Genomic DNA, 18,288 nt, shown 5'->3' with positions numbered 1-18,288 from the left:
GGAACACCCTCCTTTAGTAGTTTTTCCTTAAATTGGGCTCACCGGCCAATCTAATTATCACAGTTGTCCGAGATTGTTTTCAGTGATCAAAAGAGCATTGACACACAATGCCATCCATGAGTTAAACTGAAAAACAAAATATTTAATCTTTGTGACACTTAAATATAATTTGCATAATAATTTGGAACGCGGTGTATGATCAGCTTCGATAGTCATATCAAAGAAGGATTAAATCCAGCGAATCACCATGGGACACTGCAATTGCTGTATTATTCTGGTCTGAAATAAGAACAGTTAAAATACTGACAATGTTAAGAAAGAGAAGAAATATTATGGCTACAAAACATCAAAGTCAATTTCCACATAAATGACAGAAACGTCAAAGAGAAAAATGAACTCACACCACCAGTGACACCATAAAAAAAGCTCTCCCGATATCATTAGAGCATTAATTGCTCTGCATACATGACCGAATCAATCTTAGAAGAGATAAGATGCTTTGTAGACACATCAGCACAAAGGTGCTCTGTCTCTAGAGGTCAACTTCAGAATATTTATGAGTCATTTCAATACTGTGAACGGAAACCAAGAAGACAGTGTGATCAGTCATAGACTCTACACCAGAAGACAAGTCCCACATATTGTTTACTCACTAATAGACAAGGAGGTGTATGAGACTAGGAGGAAAAAAAAAAAAGAAAATTTCCAAGAGTGCATCACACCAACGTACAGAAGGCAAGGGGTATTACTCACAAACCTTTATCTACAATGTAGGGTTCAAGACCTGGAATTCTGTTCTTTTAATTATACGGATCCTCTCTAACAACTAAATTTTAGTACCATTTTGAACCCCTCCAAGTATACACAACATTTTGTGTGTGCCCCCTACCTGGAACTGCAAAATCACATATACATACATTATTTTGCGCACCCGTGCCACCCTGTAGCGGTATTTCTGCTATTGGGTGGCGCAGAGGCGGTTAAATATGTGCTCCAACTCTGGAGATGCTCAAAATTATAGAGTTAGGACTGCAGTATACTGAGGTGCTGTGACATGACCGCTGCAGCTTACACATATATGTGCAAATGTGTGTGCAAACTAAAATCCCTGGTTTTAACGTGAACTGTTAGACATGGTTAATTTGGTTTGTTGCAGGCTGGCTGGTAAGTGAGCTGGGAATTTTTGTTTTTTGCCATGCGTCACACTTCCATGTGCTCCTTGCTACAGAGGCCAGGAATAGCTTAGGGTGGTTGCCATTTGTTTGTTCTGTATTTTCTCCTATCATTACCAGCATTCAAGTCATGATGAAGGGAACTGTAAGCCCTCAAAATGTGTTGGCTTTACCTACGGATCATTTGTTATGAATAATACATTAATAATTGATTTAATAAATACTTAATCCCTTCCCACCACCATCTCCTGGCCATTTAAGAGGTTATAAATGCCAGGAGACGGAGGCGGGCATTCCGAACATGTGACTACTGGGATTGGCCGTTACAGCGTTCACATGACTGAAAAGCTCCCAATCACAAGTATGTATCAGGAGCTTTCTGGTCCCCACCAGAAACTGGGTTGGGAGTGGGCAGGAAGTGCGCTCTCAGCACAGAAAACTGCATATATGTGGCCTCTCAGTGTTAAAGCCCACCCGCCAAGACGGTGCATATATGTATAACTCCTGTATGAAGAGGTTAAAGTGCTCTCATCCTCTACACCTTTGTTATCCTTTAATTCCATTCACAAGCAATGTTCTGGAATCCTAGGATTCCTTCGGATGTTGCTAGAGGTTCCTGCGGCTGATTGACCTCCATTTGATGGTCCTGCATAGTTCCTGGTGCAGAGCCAGCTGTATGACACCGGTCATCTCTCATCTTTCTTGAAGGTTTACATTCTGACCACCACTGTAAGGGTTGCATTCTTCCAACCAAAGTAAGGGGCATTTTCCTCATTGACTGCAGGAAAATGGTTTTAGTACGGGTGCCTCAAGACCTGAAAATTATTTTAGAAATTCCTGTGGGTTAAAAAGGCTGACAATAGCTTCTTTAACTCTTGGACTAAATCCTAATTCCATGGCAGTGAGGATCATCAGCTCAGATCAGTGCACCAGAATGATTACACATCCCATGAGTCTATTACACCACCTGAACTTCCTCACACTGGTATTTTGCTTTGGGACATATTAATTTCAAAGTAAACATTTCATGACAAAAAATGGTAGCTGCACAGAAAAACTGAAATATTGCAGCCCCGATACCACCCCAAAATCCTGTTCAAAGGTAAGCAGCTAAAGACCAATGTCCTCTGTGTAAGAGCAGTAACCTATCTTCAGAAGTCTTAAAGTGTTACTAAACCCACAACAGTAAAATCAGTCTGTATATGCCGTAAAGCATGCGTGTTATACTAAATGTGGAACCCAAGGGGTTAATCCTCCGCATTATGTAAAAAGGGCTGTTTGATCCTGTCTTCTCTGATCTTTCCCTTCTTTTACTCTCCCAAATCCATCTGCTGATAGTACAGAGCACTAGGAGAACCTATGCACATGCTGAGTTTGGTGTGTGTTGCTAGAGTTTGGGTTTTTTTTTTTATGAGGGTGCATGTGATTGGCACAGGGCATCAGGGGTCATGCAACCTCATAGGACAGTTAGAGGATAATGAAAATTCCTCCTACAAGATTAATCAGTGCTAAGCAGGACACTGATAGAAGTCACAAGATTGTAATATACTGATGATGAGAAACGCTATATAGCAGCTTATATTTATTAAAATAATTGCATTTCCATGTTGTGTGTACTGTGAGAGACCGGATATAGTGAATGCAGGGTCCGGGGTTTAGTAACACTTTAAGAGCTGTGGTGCTCCGATCTGATCAGTCCAGTAGTACCCCTAAAAGATAATGTCCAGTCCATCAAGTCCAGCACCACCTCACTACTGTTCATGGATGATGGCTATTCACCCCAGTCCCCAGCAACAAGTAGTCCAAGCAGAGATGGGGGAAACGATGGCAGTCAGTACCCACAACAATCTCACCTGCCAAAGTAAACTTCAGCTCTGAAGAAAACTGCATCAAACGACCAACGTCTGTGCAGCAGGGATGGACACACACTAATGAAAATTTCAGTCAATTTTAATCCATCTATGGGCAGCTTAATTTAACTCTGCAGTCATAAATACTGCAATGGCTGTCACTGTGCAGGAGGCATGCTCGTTGATTATTGCTAGCAGCTACTATAGTCACTAGCAGTAATCACTGTGTTCAAAAAAAAACAATAGCTCCGCAGAAGGGATTCCCCCTATTACACTGTGATGGCAGGAAAGAAAATCGCATCATCTGTGGTCTACCTAAAATCAGCCATAGACCGAGCGATTTTCTTTCCTGCAACCACAGGTTGCAGTAAAAAAACATGGTTGCAGGAAAGAAAAATGACTTGATTCCCCCATCAACACAGTCAGCGTTCATGGGTGAATCCCTCTCCTAGAGCTACTGTTCTCCCGGTGTCAGCGTGTGGGGAGCTGTACCTGCCAGGAGATCACGGTTAGTGACTATAGGAGTTGGCAACGATCGCATGTAAAAATCCAACCTTCTGACTGCACCCAAATAGATCGCTGGATCAACTTGGGTACAATCAGTTTACCCATACATGATTTGAATCTCGGCTGGTCCTTGCTGAAGCAGCCGAGATTCGAACCGTCTATGGCCGACTTTACACAGAGAAGATTGATCTTCAGACTACTACCAGGAAAGGGGATTTTTTTTTAAAATATTGTTTTATGCTGCCTCATTTTTTTGTAACCTGTAATAAACAAATTATAACATAATTACCAGCAATTTTTTAACCACAAAAATTTATAGGAGACCAATACGGAGGAAAAAAGAAAAATTATATATATATATATATAAATAAAAATAATATACACATACACTATATAACTATAATCGTTAAACTCCAATGAAGGGCTGGCTCACACCATGTACATTGAGCTTCACTGATCTGCACAGGTCAAAGCAAGGGAGGAGGCAAGAATGATAAGGATAAGATGTTTCAAAGTGCACTTATCCTTTAAATCTAAGATACAAAGGTTTAGCTGAAAATCTACTCTAACAGCTACTGGACAAATCAAACAATTCCCAGGAAATGTTTTCTCCTTTCTTTCATGAGTTCTCACCTTTCTATCAGCAATCAAGGATCATAACAAAGTACCAAGTCAGCAGCTATATAAATGATGTCTTCCTTTACCTCTTGGGCCAATACCACTTTGATGGCAGAGAAGCCTAGCACAACGCAACACACCAGAACCCACCTCAACAAGGAGTTATGATGTGAACCATTGTTTTCCATGTACCCACCATAATTTTGCAAAGAAGTGGGTTGTGGTGTGTAAAAATGCAGCATTTTTTATACATTACACCGCAGGTGCTCTAAGTATCATTTTGTGACACTTTAATAAAGTTGGAGAAAAGTAATACATTGTAACAACACATTGCACTGCACCTACATAGCATACACCAGTGCACATACATTTTAACATGCAGACTGATGAAGAGGATCCCTAATAACCCAGCTGTCTTCATTGTTATTACTTTCTTCATGATTGGCCCAGGCACATGCATGTAGAATATATAGTCAGAATGCCTGATCTGCATACAAGTTCCATGTCAGAGCCTCTGAAAAGCATTAAAGCAGTTAGATTAGCACAGCTGTCAGGCAACTAGCATTCTATGAAGGAAAGGTCAGTAATGGCAATCTTCCTTTTCTTTTAGAGTTGGTTCACACCAGATTCAGTCCAGTGCATTTTTAATCTTCATCAAAAATGCATGCACAGTGTTTTCCATGTATTCCAATGGCCCTAGTTCACACCAGTGCAGTGCGTTCTAGAGCAATAAAAAGTAGAATACATCTGGAACACAGCAAAAAGCATCAAAAATGCAACAGAGCACATATGTCCTAAAATGAGATGAAGAAAGAAAAAAAAAAAAAAAAGAAAAATAATGAATCAAAAACGCATCATAAATGCATCAAATATCTCTGAAACGCATCAAAAACATACATGTAGAAAGGCATCCGGAATGTAAAAATTGTGGTGTGAACCTGCCCTTAATACTGGTTTCCTAGAACGGCTCATTTAGAGTTGTACACCTGCGCTGCTCCTCTTCTTCAATGGATTACACAGGAATGCAACAGCAACTTAGAAGCAGCTCAGAGGCATATCATAGCAATTCCGAAGTCAATGATCCCACTCAAATACAATGCACGTCTTTCAGATGTAGTCTGTAGTACTATGCACGGGCGGACTGACAACTCATGGGGCCCCCGGGCAATAGGGGATCATGGGGCCCCTGTGTCCTTGCCCAAACTCAATAAAGCCTATGAAAAAAGGTACCAGGGGCATCTCATGGGGCCCCCTACTGACCCTGGGGCCCTCGGGCAGTTCCCGAGTTTCCAAATGGTCAGACCGCCCCTGGTACTATGTAAGGATAAGATAGTGAAAGACTCACTGGCTTAGTGCTTGCCACTTATGCCTTGCAGCACTGGGGTCTTTGATTTGAATCCTATCAAGGATGCGGTCTCCATGGAGTTTGCATGTTGTTCACATGGGTTTTCTTCCACGTAGAGATGAGCTTTAGCATCCTTAGGTCCAATCAGCTGCAGGTCGGGTCATACCCCACCCATCAGCACATGTAAACAAAGGGGCAGGATGCTGGTGACCACAGTGCCCTTATATGGACACATGTCTACACTGAGCCAATGGCATTGGTCCATAGAAGAGCATTAATGTCACCAGAATCCTGCCCCTTTGTTTACATGTGTTGTTGGGAGGAGAATTATTATTATTATACAGGATTTATATAGCGCCAAAACTTTGCTCAGCGCTTTACAATATAAAGAGAGACAATAGAGTTCAATACAAGAGGTTTAGAAGGGCCCTGCTCCTTGGAGCTTCCAATCTAGGATGACCTGGCCTGCAGCTGACTGGACCTAAAAAGAATGCAAAGTGGAAGTGTGGTGGATAGAGCTGACTTTGGAGGATGCCCAAGCTCATCTCTACTATAACAAAAAAAACAAAGAAAAAAAAAAAAAAAAAAAGACAACATGGAGGTTCCGAGGACACTGGGGTGCATCCCTGATTACCAACTCAACTGACATGGTGGAGGATTCATTGGTTCCTGTCTAGTTTGGCCTAAAGCCTAGTACACAGTACACACGATCAGAAAATTGTGTGGAAAATACCGCTTTCGAAGCGATCGTACAATAATCTAATTGTTAGTACACAGCTTTCATTCGAAATCATAAGGGACAAGCACGGAATCAGATCATACGGTTTTCGATTACTCAGTACAGTTTCTGCTTGAAAATACAATACAGTACATCACTTTAGAACTTGTATTCTATCATACAACATTATAACTTTAGAAACTTCTTCAATTTCGATACAAGAATGGCATGCAAAAAACAAACAAAAAACCACGAAATAAAAAATGGAGGATCATTCGTCCAATATTCTCATCGTGTGTGCTTTAGTGTGTGTGATATTCTCATCATGTGTGTGCTTTAGTGTGTGTGTGATATTCTCATCATGTGTGTGCTTTAGTGTGTGTGATATTCTCATCATGTGTGTGCTTTAGTGTGTGTGATATTCTCATCGTGTGTGGGGCTTTAGTGTGTGTGATATTCTCATCATGTGTGTGCTTTAGTGTGTGTGATATTCTCATCGTGTGTGGGGCTTTAGTGTGTGTGATATTCTCATCATGTGTGTGTGATATTCTCATCATGTGTGTGCTTTAGTGTGTGTGATATTCTCATCATGTGTGTGGGGCATTAGTGTGTGTGATATTCTCATCATGTGTGTGTGATATTCTCATCATGTGTGTGCTTTAGTGTGTGTGATATTCTCATCATGTGTGTGCTTTAGCGTGTGTGATATTCTCATCATGTGTGTGCTTTAGCATGTGTGATATTCTCATCATGTGTATGGGGCTTTAGTTTGTGTGATATTCTCATCATGTGTGTGCTTTAGCGTGTGTGATATTCTCATCATGTGTATGGGGCTTTAGTGTGTGTGATATTCTCATCATGTGTATGGGGCTTTAGTGTGTGTGATATTCTCATCATGTGTGTGGGGCTTTAGCGTGTGTGATATTCTCATCATGTGTGTGCTTTAGCGTGTGTGATATTCTCATCATGTGTGTGGGGCTTTAGTGTGTGTGATATTCTCATCGTGTGTGTGATATTCTCATCATGTGTTTGCTTTAGTGTGTGTGATATTCTCATCATGTGTGTGCTTTAGCGTGTGTGATATTCTCATCATGTGTGTGCTTTAGCGTGTGTGATATTCTCATCATGTGTGTGGGGCTTTAGTGTGTGTGATATTCTCATCGTGTGTGCTTTAGTGTGTGTGTACAAATTGGCTGTGCACATGTGGCGGTCCCAAGCCTGAGCAATTGGCGGTCGGGGAAAGACCTGGCGACCGATATCATAGAAATTTCACCAACATTCTATGGAGAAGGTTTTCAACACATCAGGCATGGTGCCCGTAAAACAGCCAACTGAACAGATCTGTAAATACAAAGTGACAGAATAATAAATGTTTCCATCCATCACCTGACACCTCATTCTAATTCCCACCACTAACAGAACTCTCTACATCCCTGTCATCTGATGTCCCTGCCGCTCACAAATAATCACTTTCCATAGAATGAACACTGCAACTCGGATTTCCTGAGAAAAAAATACATCTATGAAAACATGGCGGTCATAGCGCAGTGATCTGGATAAAGGGACGATATTTACATCTGTGTCATACAGAACACATATACATGTCATCCCAGTGTAGCCGCTCTCTTCAAATCCTGAATGTAGAATGAATGTAGAATTTATCGGTCCATACATACACAAAGGATTTATCTGCAGCACCCGGCGTAGCAACAGATGGCAAGCTCTTGGGGACAGGACAGCTGTAACAGTTCGCTTTGCAGACTACCACAAACATACAATCTACATGTAGAATTAGAATCTTACAGAAATCTTTATGGGGGGTGGGGGGATGTAGTCCTAAAAATTAAAAGACTCGAAATTGCAATGTGAGCATTTGGAAAAAATTATCATTGAATATGGAAAAACGGACAGATGTGATCACTGTACAATGACAAATAGGGGGAGATTTACTAAAACTGGTGCACTCAGAATCTGGTTCAATTGTGCATGATAGCCAATCAGCTTCTAACTTCCGCTTGTTCAATTAGGATTCGACAATAAAACCTGGAAGCCGATTGGTTTCTATGCACAGCTGCAAAAGATTTTGCACTCTCCAGTTTTAGTAAATAACCCCTATAGGTCAGTGAGTGGGAATAGACCGTCATCTATTGATGGGCTCATCCAATCACAATTAAGCTGTGTGTGGCAGCGGGGGGCGGGGTTATTGTAAAGCTCATCACACATGTTACAATCTGACTGTACAATGTCACAGGCAGTCTGCTTCCATGGCTGATCACTCACCTTCGATCGCTGCATGATCAATTACATACAAGTGGGTGTGATTAGCTGTCAGAGACGGCAGCCTTCCATTGCTTTCAATGGGGCTGCCTATTTGTAGATGATCGCGGGAACCTTCTTGCATGCAATCACTGGCAGGGTGTGCGCGTTTGCAACTGTGACTGCACCCTTGGACATTAATGCAACTGCCTTTTTTTTTTGCGCATTTTTAAATGAGACGTGTAGTCCAGGAGCAGAATTGTCTGTTTCTGGCCCCATAGACTTAATGGGAAAGCCTGAAAAAGTGTACATAAACGCATTTTCCACCACTCCCATTACTGTGACTGCCCCAAAGAAGCTCATGTATATTTGTGAGCTTCACTTGGACCACTGCTCAGGGGTGTCCGGGACCACCGAGGACAATCAGCACTGCTGAGGACAATCAGCACTGCTGAAGACAATCAGGACCACCGAGGACAATCAGCACTGCTGAGGACAATCAGGACCACCGAGGACAAATCGGCACTGCTGAGGACAATCAGGACCACCGAGGACAATCGGCACTGCTGAGGACAATCAGGACCACCGAGGACAATCGGCACTGCTGAGGACAATCAGGACCACCGAGGACAATCGGCACTGCTGAGAACAATCAGGACCACCGAGGACAATCGGCACTGCTGAGAACAATCAGGACCACCGAGGACAATCGGCACTGCTGAGGACAATCAGGACCACCGAGGACAATCGGCACTGCTGAGGACAATCAGGACCACCGAGGACAATCGGCACTGCTGAGGACAATCAGGACCACCGAGGACAATCGGCACTGCTGAGGACAATCAGGACCACCGAGGACAATCGGCACTGCTGAGGACAATCAGGACCAGCGAGGACAATCGGCACTGCTGAGGACAATCAGGACCACCGAGGACAATCGGCACTGCTGAGGACAATCAGGACCACCGAGGACAATCGGCACTGCTGAGGACAATCAGGACCACCGAGGACAATCGGCACTGCTGAGGACAATCAGGACCACCGAGGACAAATCGGCACTGCTGAGGACAATCAGGACCACTGAGGACAATCAGGACCACCGAGGACAATCAGGACCACCGAGGACAATCAGGACCACCGAGGACAATCAGGACCACCGAGGACAATCAGGACCACCGAGGACAATCAGGACCACCGAGGACAATCGGCACTGCTGAGGACAATCAGGACCACCGAGGACCATCGGCACGGCTGAGGACAATCAGGACCACCGAGGACCATCGGCACTGCTGAGAACAATCAGGACCACCGAGGACAAATCGGCACTGCTGAGGACAATCGGGACCACCGAGGACAATCAGCACTGCTGAGGACAATTGGATGCTTCATCATCAGCGCCGTCCCGGATCAAGAATCGCACAAAACCCTCAGCTGTGAATGAGGCTCAGATCTACCAACAATTATGTAGTACAAGGGCTGGCCTGATAGGAGAGATGAGGTAGGTCCTCATATTACATAAGTTTGGTAAATCTAAAGCTGGCCATATACTATACAATCTGATTGTACAATCCCCTTTGAATTTACAAAAACTGTGTAGTAGGGAGACATCTGAACAATCCATTAAATTTCTGTTCATTCAGACAGGCCACTGCACTATATAGCTGATGGTAGATCTAAAGAAGATTGCATGATCAGATTGTGCATTGTATAGTGCTACCAGAGCCATTATCTGAACACGTTTTAGGCCTAGAGATTACATAAAACCCCCAGAAATCATAGATTTGAAAGATGAAAGCAGACCTAGATAATAGAATAGTGGTAGTTCCAATTTTTTATGTCACATGATATTACCGCGAAAGTCTAGGAAACCCAAAATTTCAGTACAAAACACACTTAAATATATTTTTTTGGGAAACAAACATAATAAGTTACCTAAATTATTGGTAACATAAAAGATGAGGTTGCATCGAGTAAATAGATACCCAACATATCAAACCTTAAATGTGTGTGCATCCGTGTTCAGTACCCTATATTTTCTGTAGGCGACGCTTCACAGGCCCCCTATAGGTCATCAGTTTATGTTACAGGGGAGATCTTGTGCTAGAATTATTGCTCTCACCCCGCCATGCATGACGATATATAACATGTTTACGGCAATCAATGTTTTAATGTGTAGGTGCCTTCGATGTGTGTTTGTATTCGTACATGCAGGGGTATGGGGGGGGATTCAAAATTTTTTGGAGGGGAGGAATATTGTGTGATGGGGTGTAACTTTAATTTTTTGCAATTAAAAAAATGTTTTTGCTTATCTTCTTTTTCATGTCACAGAGTCCTCTAGGTGATGATTTTTTGGTGACAGGTTCTCTTTAATAAGACATGCAGGATCTAAAAGACCCCTCAAGTCTCCTCTGGGCTCCACTGAATGTACTGCAATGCAGATTGCATTGTAATACATTCCTTTGCAGTTATGGTAGCCGGGGAAAGTGACAACAGTGACCCGGAAGTGACGTCATGCACATCGCTTTCCGGGTCACCAACAAAAATGGGGAGGAGAGCGAATTGTGTCCACTCTGTTCTCTACCTGGCGGCACCCGCCATGACGGTCCCGGGCCCACAGATGGGCAAGAATAGCCCGGAATACATGGCGGGGGCACTGTTACTGGGGGTGTATGAACGCAATTGCAGTCCGAACGCTTCCACCTGACAGGCAGGAGCCCGCTTCTCAGTTGTACACACAATCCAGGTGGCTACAGCCATCAAATTGTGTGTAACACCCCAAACCGTCCCCCCCCCCTGTCAGGTCTGCATGACGTACGGACCTGGCAACGAAAGTGTTAAGGAGTAGCAAATGTTACAATCTGATTGTACAATCTCCTTGTGGCCATACACACTTCAATTGTCATGATCTAATCAATGTGTGATTCCATCAAAACGTCTGATCCATTTAATGACTCGATTTAGATTGGATTCGATCAAAGTGAGTCCTATGGCCAGGGCAGAAAATTATCGATCACATTCCATCCATCGCTCAGCAGCACTGAAATCAAACATATTCCAGTTGATCAGATTATGAGATTCCATGGAGAGGGATGGGATGTGATTGATGACAGACTTACCTTATCTTCCAACTAACGCTCGAAATCCACTTCTCCATGTGTGGCTTTTAGAGCAACCGGGCTGACCACTATGGATTGATTAGAAGATCGATAGGAAGAGAGATCAATCATCAAGTCACTGGCCACACTGCTGAAATTTAAAAATTGCGAGATTTGTGTGCAATTTCAGAGTGATTTCTGAAGACTTTATTTCTACTTGTGAAGATTTCCACCGATTTCTTGCAATTTGCAGTGTGATTTCCATTGTATTCTATGTATGTGAAATCGCAACAAAACTGCAGAAAACGTCACGCAAGAACTACTTTAGAAATCTCGCTGCCGCAAATCGCACGTTAAGACGCTGACATTCACATTCATTAGATGCGATTTCAATTCCCAAATCGCACCGGTGTGACCGCGCACTAATCGAAGTGTGTATAGCCACCATTAGATCGACCACCATCTCTGTAGTACAAGAATCTGCCTGAGCACCTATTTCTGCCACCCATCTGAAAAGTGATTGGTGGTTGATGGCTTTTTAGGGGGTGTTCGACAGGCAGTGAGGGGATGATATGTCGCCTCTTTACTGCTTGTTTTAACCCTTACAATTGGCTGTGGCATAATCCACAGCTGTGTGTGAGATCACTTCGAAATGCAAGACGTTAGTTAGGCTAGATTTAAACAAGTGTCTATTCTGCTCCTCTGAAAAGCGATTTGTGTTTGGTTTGCTTTTCAGAGGCGACTGGCAGGTGGGGAGGAGTCTGAAGTGTGGCCTCCTCACCTCCTGTGCTAACCCAATTTTTTTCTGACAACCATGTCATGACCTCATGCATTGCACATGGTGGTGGGGTGTTTGCGGCACATCCCTGTTCCTGGAATGGATGGCGACACGATGGATGGCGTTTGCCGCAGGCGCAGCAGGACAACACCTCGCCCACCGTCATTGGCAGCTTAAAGGGGCCACACATTTCACCTCTACCATGTAACAATGCACCGCGACACGCGCACAGCCACATCTCCACTGCCTACCTCTCCCACCCGCTGGATCCCCATGGGAGGGAGTCTGAAAGGAGGGTGGATAAGGATTGCAGCGTCTATGGGGAGCACTGCATACCAATCAGTCACACCACTCGGCTGATCCATGAGAACGATTAGCTGTAGAATTCATTATCTGCACACACAATCCGGTCATACAATCTGATTGTACAATCTACTTCAGATCCACCATCAACTATGGAATACGATGACTGACCCAAGCCATCCATTCCATTAGTCTTCAGTCCTGGCACTACATGGATTATGTCAGATCTAGAGATTGTACAATCAGATCGTCCAGAAAAGGGTCAGTCTAGGACAAGGCATAGTCCCTGTAGGAGGAGTAACTGTCCTCATCACAATGAGAATACACTTCAGCCTGCCCGTGTCTCTGATCTATGCGATCTGATCTCAGCACACACACATCGATGTATATCGGCCGATGAGATTGCTCCCTGTACACATACACGAGATTGCCAGCTCTTGGGTTCAGGCTGGCTGTGATGGGTCCTACATGTTCCCACCCCATAGTGATCTGTGTCATGCTGGGACCTGTAGTTCCTCATGTGTTGGAGGGCCTGCTGCAGCTCTTGTCTTCCCACCTCCTCCCCGGGTCCATGTACTCACCGGGCCGGACCTGATCCCCCCGGATCACAGCGCTCTCCCGGACCGTGTGCTCCGCTCTGCCCAATGGCGATCCCCGCTCAGCGTAGATAACGGTCTTTCCATCCGAGTGTGCCCGCAGCCCGTCCCCGCTCCGTCTGTCCAGATTCTCTCTCCCCCACTCTCAGCCTCCCTCTGTTCTTTCTCTTTCCCCTGATACCCGACGGTACTTACACGCCAGCCCACTCTCTCATCTCGTTGGTCCGTAGCCTGCGGAAAGAGGGCGTGGTAACCGAATAAATTTCGCTTATTGGACAGGTAAAACGTCAGTCACACCGGGATTCAGGGGACCGCCCACTTCGTGTCCAAAGCCGAGCTTGTGTCTGGCAAGGGGCTGTCAATCAGAAAGTGACGTCTCACATAAAGTCTCCGATTGGCTGAACCGCAGAGCTAAGGACCGCCCGTTCAGTGGAACCAAAGGCCTCGGTTGGCTTTGGAGAGCTACACCCCTTGGCGGGTGAAGTAGCGCGATAGGCTCAGTGTGTGTTTTAGTTCTCACATCTTCATTCTGATTGGTGAAGTGCGAAGTCAGTTGCAGGATAAACCTAGCCATGGTTCACACATGTTGATGCGATTCAGGAACCCCCTGAGCAGTGTGGAAGGCTTGACTGGGTGACCTGAGGCGGGGTGGTGGGAGCGCGGGGCATGCTGGGTGCTCACTGTCCACTATGGACAGAGAAGAGCGGTGCTACCATTACTACAGACAAGGGCGGCCACCTACCTGTATCACCAACTTCACACACAGGAGACAGAGCTGCACAGTGCACACCCACCCAGCTGACAGAACATGGAATACTTACCTTTCCTGGTGACCACCGAGAACATGTGGGAGTGGCCCCTTCCCTAATGAGCAGCAAGCCCAGCCATGTATGGAGCCTGGTGCGGGTGGCACAGTATGTAGTGTATGGGTAGGTACCAGGAGAGGGGACCTATGGAAGGTAAGTATTCCTGCTGCCTCCATGGCAATAGATCTCAGCAGTAACTCTGTGACCACTGACAGGCCAAGTGAAAAAATGATGTTGGTTCCCTGACACTGGCGAGTGCAGAATCTGGTGCAGCTCTGTATAGAAGCCAATCCGCTGCCAGGGTTTATGTCAGAGATTAACCGCTTCCTGACCACCCTATGGTAGAACTACTGCTCCAGGGCGGCAGGGCTGCGCAATATCACATATATACGTGATTTTGTACTTCCGGGTAGGGAAAGTGCCCGCGCCGCCATTGGCGGCTACAGCTGTCGATCACCAGGCCGCAGCCTGAGATTCCCCGCTGGCACCCAGTGATCGCCGAGGAACACTTGACGGAGAAGAGGGTAAACACTACAGATCTCACCCCTGTCAGCTCCAGCAGATTGCTTTGTATGACTACATAGCAATACAAAGCAGTGTGCTTACACAGCACACAGTTGACCCTTTGATTGCCCCAGATGTTAACCCCTTCCTGCCCGGTGTCATTAATACAGTGTCAGTGTTTTTTATTAGCACTGATCACTGTATTTGTGTCAGTGGGGATGTCAATGACCATCCGTGCCCCCCCCCCAGTGTCGGAATGCCCGCTGCAGTCCCCCTATAAGACGCTGATCGCTCCCATTACTAGTATTTAAAAAAAACAAATTCCAGTATATATACCGCCATTTGTAGATGTTAAAATTTTCACGTCAACCAATTAATTTACTTGTATTGGGATTTTTTTTTAGCAAAAACATGTCACAGAATACATTGTGGCTTAAATTTATGACGAAATTTGATTTTTTAAATGTTTTTTTTTTCTTTACTGGATATGTTTTATAGCAGAAGGTCAAAAATATTGGGGTTTTCTTCAAAATTGTTTTGTTTTATAACGCAAAAATAAAAAATGCACAGGCAGTCGAATACCACCAAAAGAAAGATCCATTTGTGAGGGGAAGAAAAGGACGTAAATTTCATTTGGGTGCAGCGTTGCATGACCGCACAATTGTCAGTTAAAGTAACGCAGCGATGTAACGCAAAAAAATGGCCTGGTCAGGAAGGGGGGGTAAATCCTCTGGCAGGCAAGTGGTTAAAGTGTTACTAAAGCCACAACAGTAAAATCAGTCTGTATATGCAGTAAAGCATGCTTGATATACTCACTGTGGAACCTAAGGGGTTAATCCTCTGCATTGTGTAAAAGGTAATCTGATCCTGACTTCTGTGACCTACTGTCCCCAATCCATCTGCCATAGTACAGAGCAGAAGTGTCAAGTCTGCACATGCTCAGTTTAGTATGTATTGCTAGAGAGTTTTGGGAGGGTACATGTGATTGTCACAGGACCAATCAGCGCTGTCCATACGGAGGGTTAGGGGTTATGCAGCCTCATAGGGCAATCGGAGAGAATGAAAACTCCTCCTAAAAGCTTTTACAAGTGCTCGGTCAGACACTGATAGAAGTCACAAGACTGCTCTATCTGCTGATGAGAAAAGGTATTTAGCAGTTTATATAATTGCATTTCCATGTTGTGTGTACTGTGGAAGACTGGATATAGTGAATGCAGGGTCCTGGGTTTAGTAACACTTTAATTGACCAAGCTGCAGTTAGAAGCTGACTGGTTACAGCTGCACCAGATTTTGCACTCTCCAGTTCTAGTAAATAAACCCCAATGACTTCTGAAAGTGGGTGGGATATACTGGGCAGCATGTGAACATGTTGGCTTTGAAGTTTATGTATTGAAAGCAGAAAAAATGGGCAGCACAGTTTGTTATGTATGGGTCTGCATAGCTGCAGATCGATCAGAGTGCTCATGCTTTGAAAGGAGGCTAACCATGGTGAAGGAAGAACTGCCCTAGCATCAGTGTGAGGACAACATGTTTTTGGTGGTGTCACTGGAAGAAAAATTGTCCCTGCGTCAGAGGTGTCACTGGAAGAAAATATTGCCCCTATGTTGGTGGAGTCACTGGAAGAAAACCATGTCCCTGTGCTTTTAGTGTCACCGGAGGGAAAAAATGCCCACGTGTAGGTGGTGTCACTGGAAGTAATAAAAAGCCCCTGTGGTGGTGTCACTGGAATAAAATGTCTGTCTGCTGGTGGGGACACTATAAGAAAATAATTCCACTGTGCTGGTGGTGTCCCCGAAGGGCAAAAAAATGTCCCTACATTCGTGGTGTTGGAAGAAAAATGTTATTGTGTTGGTGGTGTCAATGAACGGAAAAAATGCCCCTGTGTTGGTGTCACTGGAAGGAAAAATGTCAGCTTTGATGGTGACAGTGGAAGGAAAAAATGCACCTGCTTCAGTGGTGTCACTGGAAGGGAAAAAAACGCCTCTCTGTCATGGTGCACTGGAAGGAAAAAATGCCCATGCATCGATGGTGTCAGTGGAAGAAAAACAAATGCTCCCGTTTTAGTGTTGTCACTCAAAGTAAAAAATGCCACTATGTCAGTGGTGTCACTGGAAGGAAATAATGCTGTGTTGTGGTGGCCACCCACTCCCTGCTGTCTTCTGCCCATTGTAGGCTGCTAGAGAGAGAGAGCCATCACTCCTGTCAGGCATCTAGAAAACAAATCGCTGGCAAGATCTCCCCTTCAACAGCACAGTGTGCGTGGGGCAGCCGATTGGAAGTACAGTACTCAGCAATCGGGGATGGCCTCCCTGTGGCTGGATCTTCTAGAGCCATGTTTCTCAAGGAATGGGTCATTGCCAGGGGTGGACTGGGCTGCGGGGGAAGTGCCCACCAGGCCTTTCTACTGCCCCTCTAAAACATCCGGTGCCCTGACAACATAACTTAGTAATCGCCAGCCTCACAGATGTACGTGTTAAGACAGCCAGGACCAGAACTACGGCCGGCCTTAATATTTGTATTATTGCGGCCAACCGGTCCCATTAAGATGGTGCCCTTACAAAGTGGTCCCACGGCCCTCATGCTCATTCCTCCTTCCTCCGCTGCAGTGCTGGGAGGAAGAAATCTATAACTACACTCCCTTCTAGCCAGCCACCTGCGCAAGAGGGAAGAAAAGCACCAATGGACGCCAGGGAATGACTCCGCTAGGTACTTCTCCTGGGTTGTGGCTGGGTGATGGAGCGCACATTTTGAAAGGAGTGAAAGAAAATATGAAAGCGATGGAAGTGGAGGGGAGAGACTGAAAGGGCAGGACTGAAGGAACCCATGAAAGGGGAGGGCATGAAAAGGGGGTAAAGGTGGGTGCGAAAGGGGGATACAGAGAGCATAAGAGGGGCTAAAGCAGGGCATGAAAGGGGGCACTGGAGTGCATGAAATTTGGGACTGAAAACCCCCACACAAATAATGCAGAAACTAAATTGTTTATTTAACCGCTAGCCTACAGGGCACTTATACCCCCTTCCTGCCCAGGCCAATTTCCAGCTCTCAGTGCTGTCACACTTTGAATGACAATTGCACGGTCGTGCAACACTGTACCCATATGACATTTTTATAATTTTTTTTTTTGTGACAGAGCTTTATTTTGGTGGTATTTAATCACCTCCTGGGTTTTTTATTTTTTAAACCAAAAACCACTAAAAATTTTGAAAAAAAAAAAAAAGTTTTTTCTTAGTTTTTGTTATAAAATTTTGTAAATAAGTGATTTTTCTCCTTCACTGATGTGCGCTAATGAGGCTGCAGTGATGGGCACTGATAGGCTGCACTGATGGACACTGATGAGGAGGCACTGATAGGTGGCACTGACTGGCACTGATGGGTGACGCTGAAAGGCAGCTCAGATGGGCACTGATATGTGGCATTGATGTGCACTGGTAGGCACTGATATGTGGCACTGATGGGCACTGGTAGGTGGCATGGATGAGCACTGACATGTGGCACTTCTGGGGCCACACTGATCATCAGGGCACACTGATGATCAGTGTACATGTCCCTCCACGGAATGCCGATTACTGGCTCTCCTCTCCTCACAAGCTGTCAACATGACAGCTCAAGAGGAGAGAAATGCCGATAACCAGCATTTCCCTGTTTACATGCGATCAGTTGTGATTGGACACAACTGATCACATGACAGAGCCGACATCTTCGGATCTTTCCGTGGATCGGTGATCTGCTGTGTCGGTGGG

At 44.9% G+C, this 18,288-nt stretch overlaps 1 protein-coding gene across 3 annotated transcripts in view; it reads right to left on the bottom strand.

The window, feature by feature from the left end:
• The window catches only part of FRYL (FRY like transcription coactivator), a 467,937-nt gene extending 454,540 nt beyond the window's left edge, over positions 1–13,397 (bottom strand). For all 3 annotated transcript variants that reach the window (XM_089690113.1, XM_089690112.1, XM_089690114.1), the window contains exon 1: positions 13,224–13,397. The gene's annotated coding sequence lies outside the window, so the exon portion shown is untranslated. The remainder of the gene's footprint in view (positions 1–13,223) is intronic.
• Positions 13,398–18,288: the final 4,891 nt, after the last annotated feature.

This window comes from Staurois parvus, unplaced genomic scaffold (genome assembly GCF_062004578.1).
Source record: "Staurois parvus isolate SC_StPar_1 unplaced genomic scaffold, SC_StPar_1.0 ptg000517l, whole genome shotgun sequence".
Classification (NCBI taxonomy): domain Eukaryota; kingdom Metazoa; phylum Chordata; class Amphibia; order Anura; family Ranidae; genus Staurois; species Staurois parvus.
This window is presented reverse-complemented; position numbering and strand designations above follow the sequence as displayed.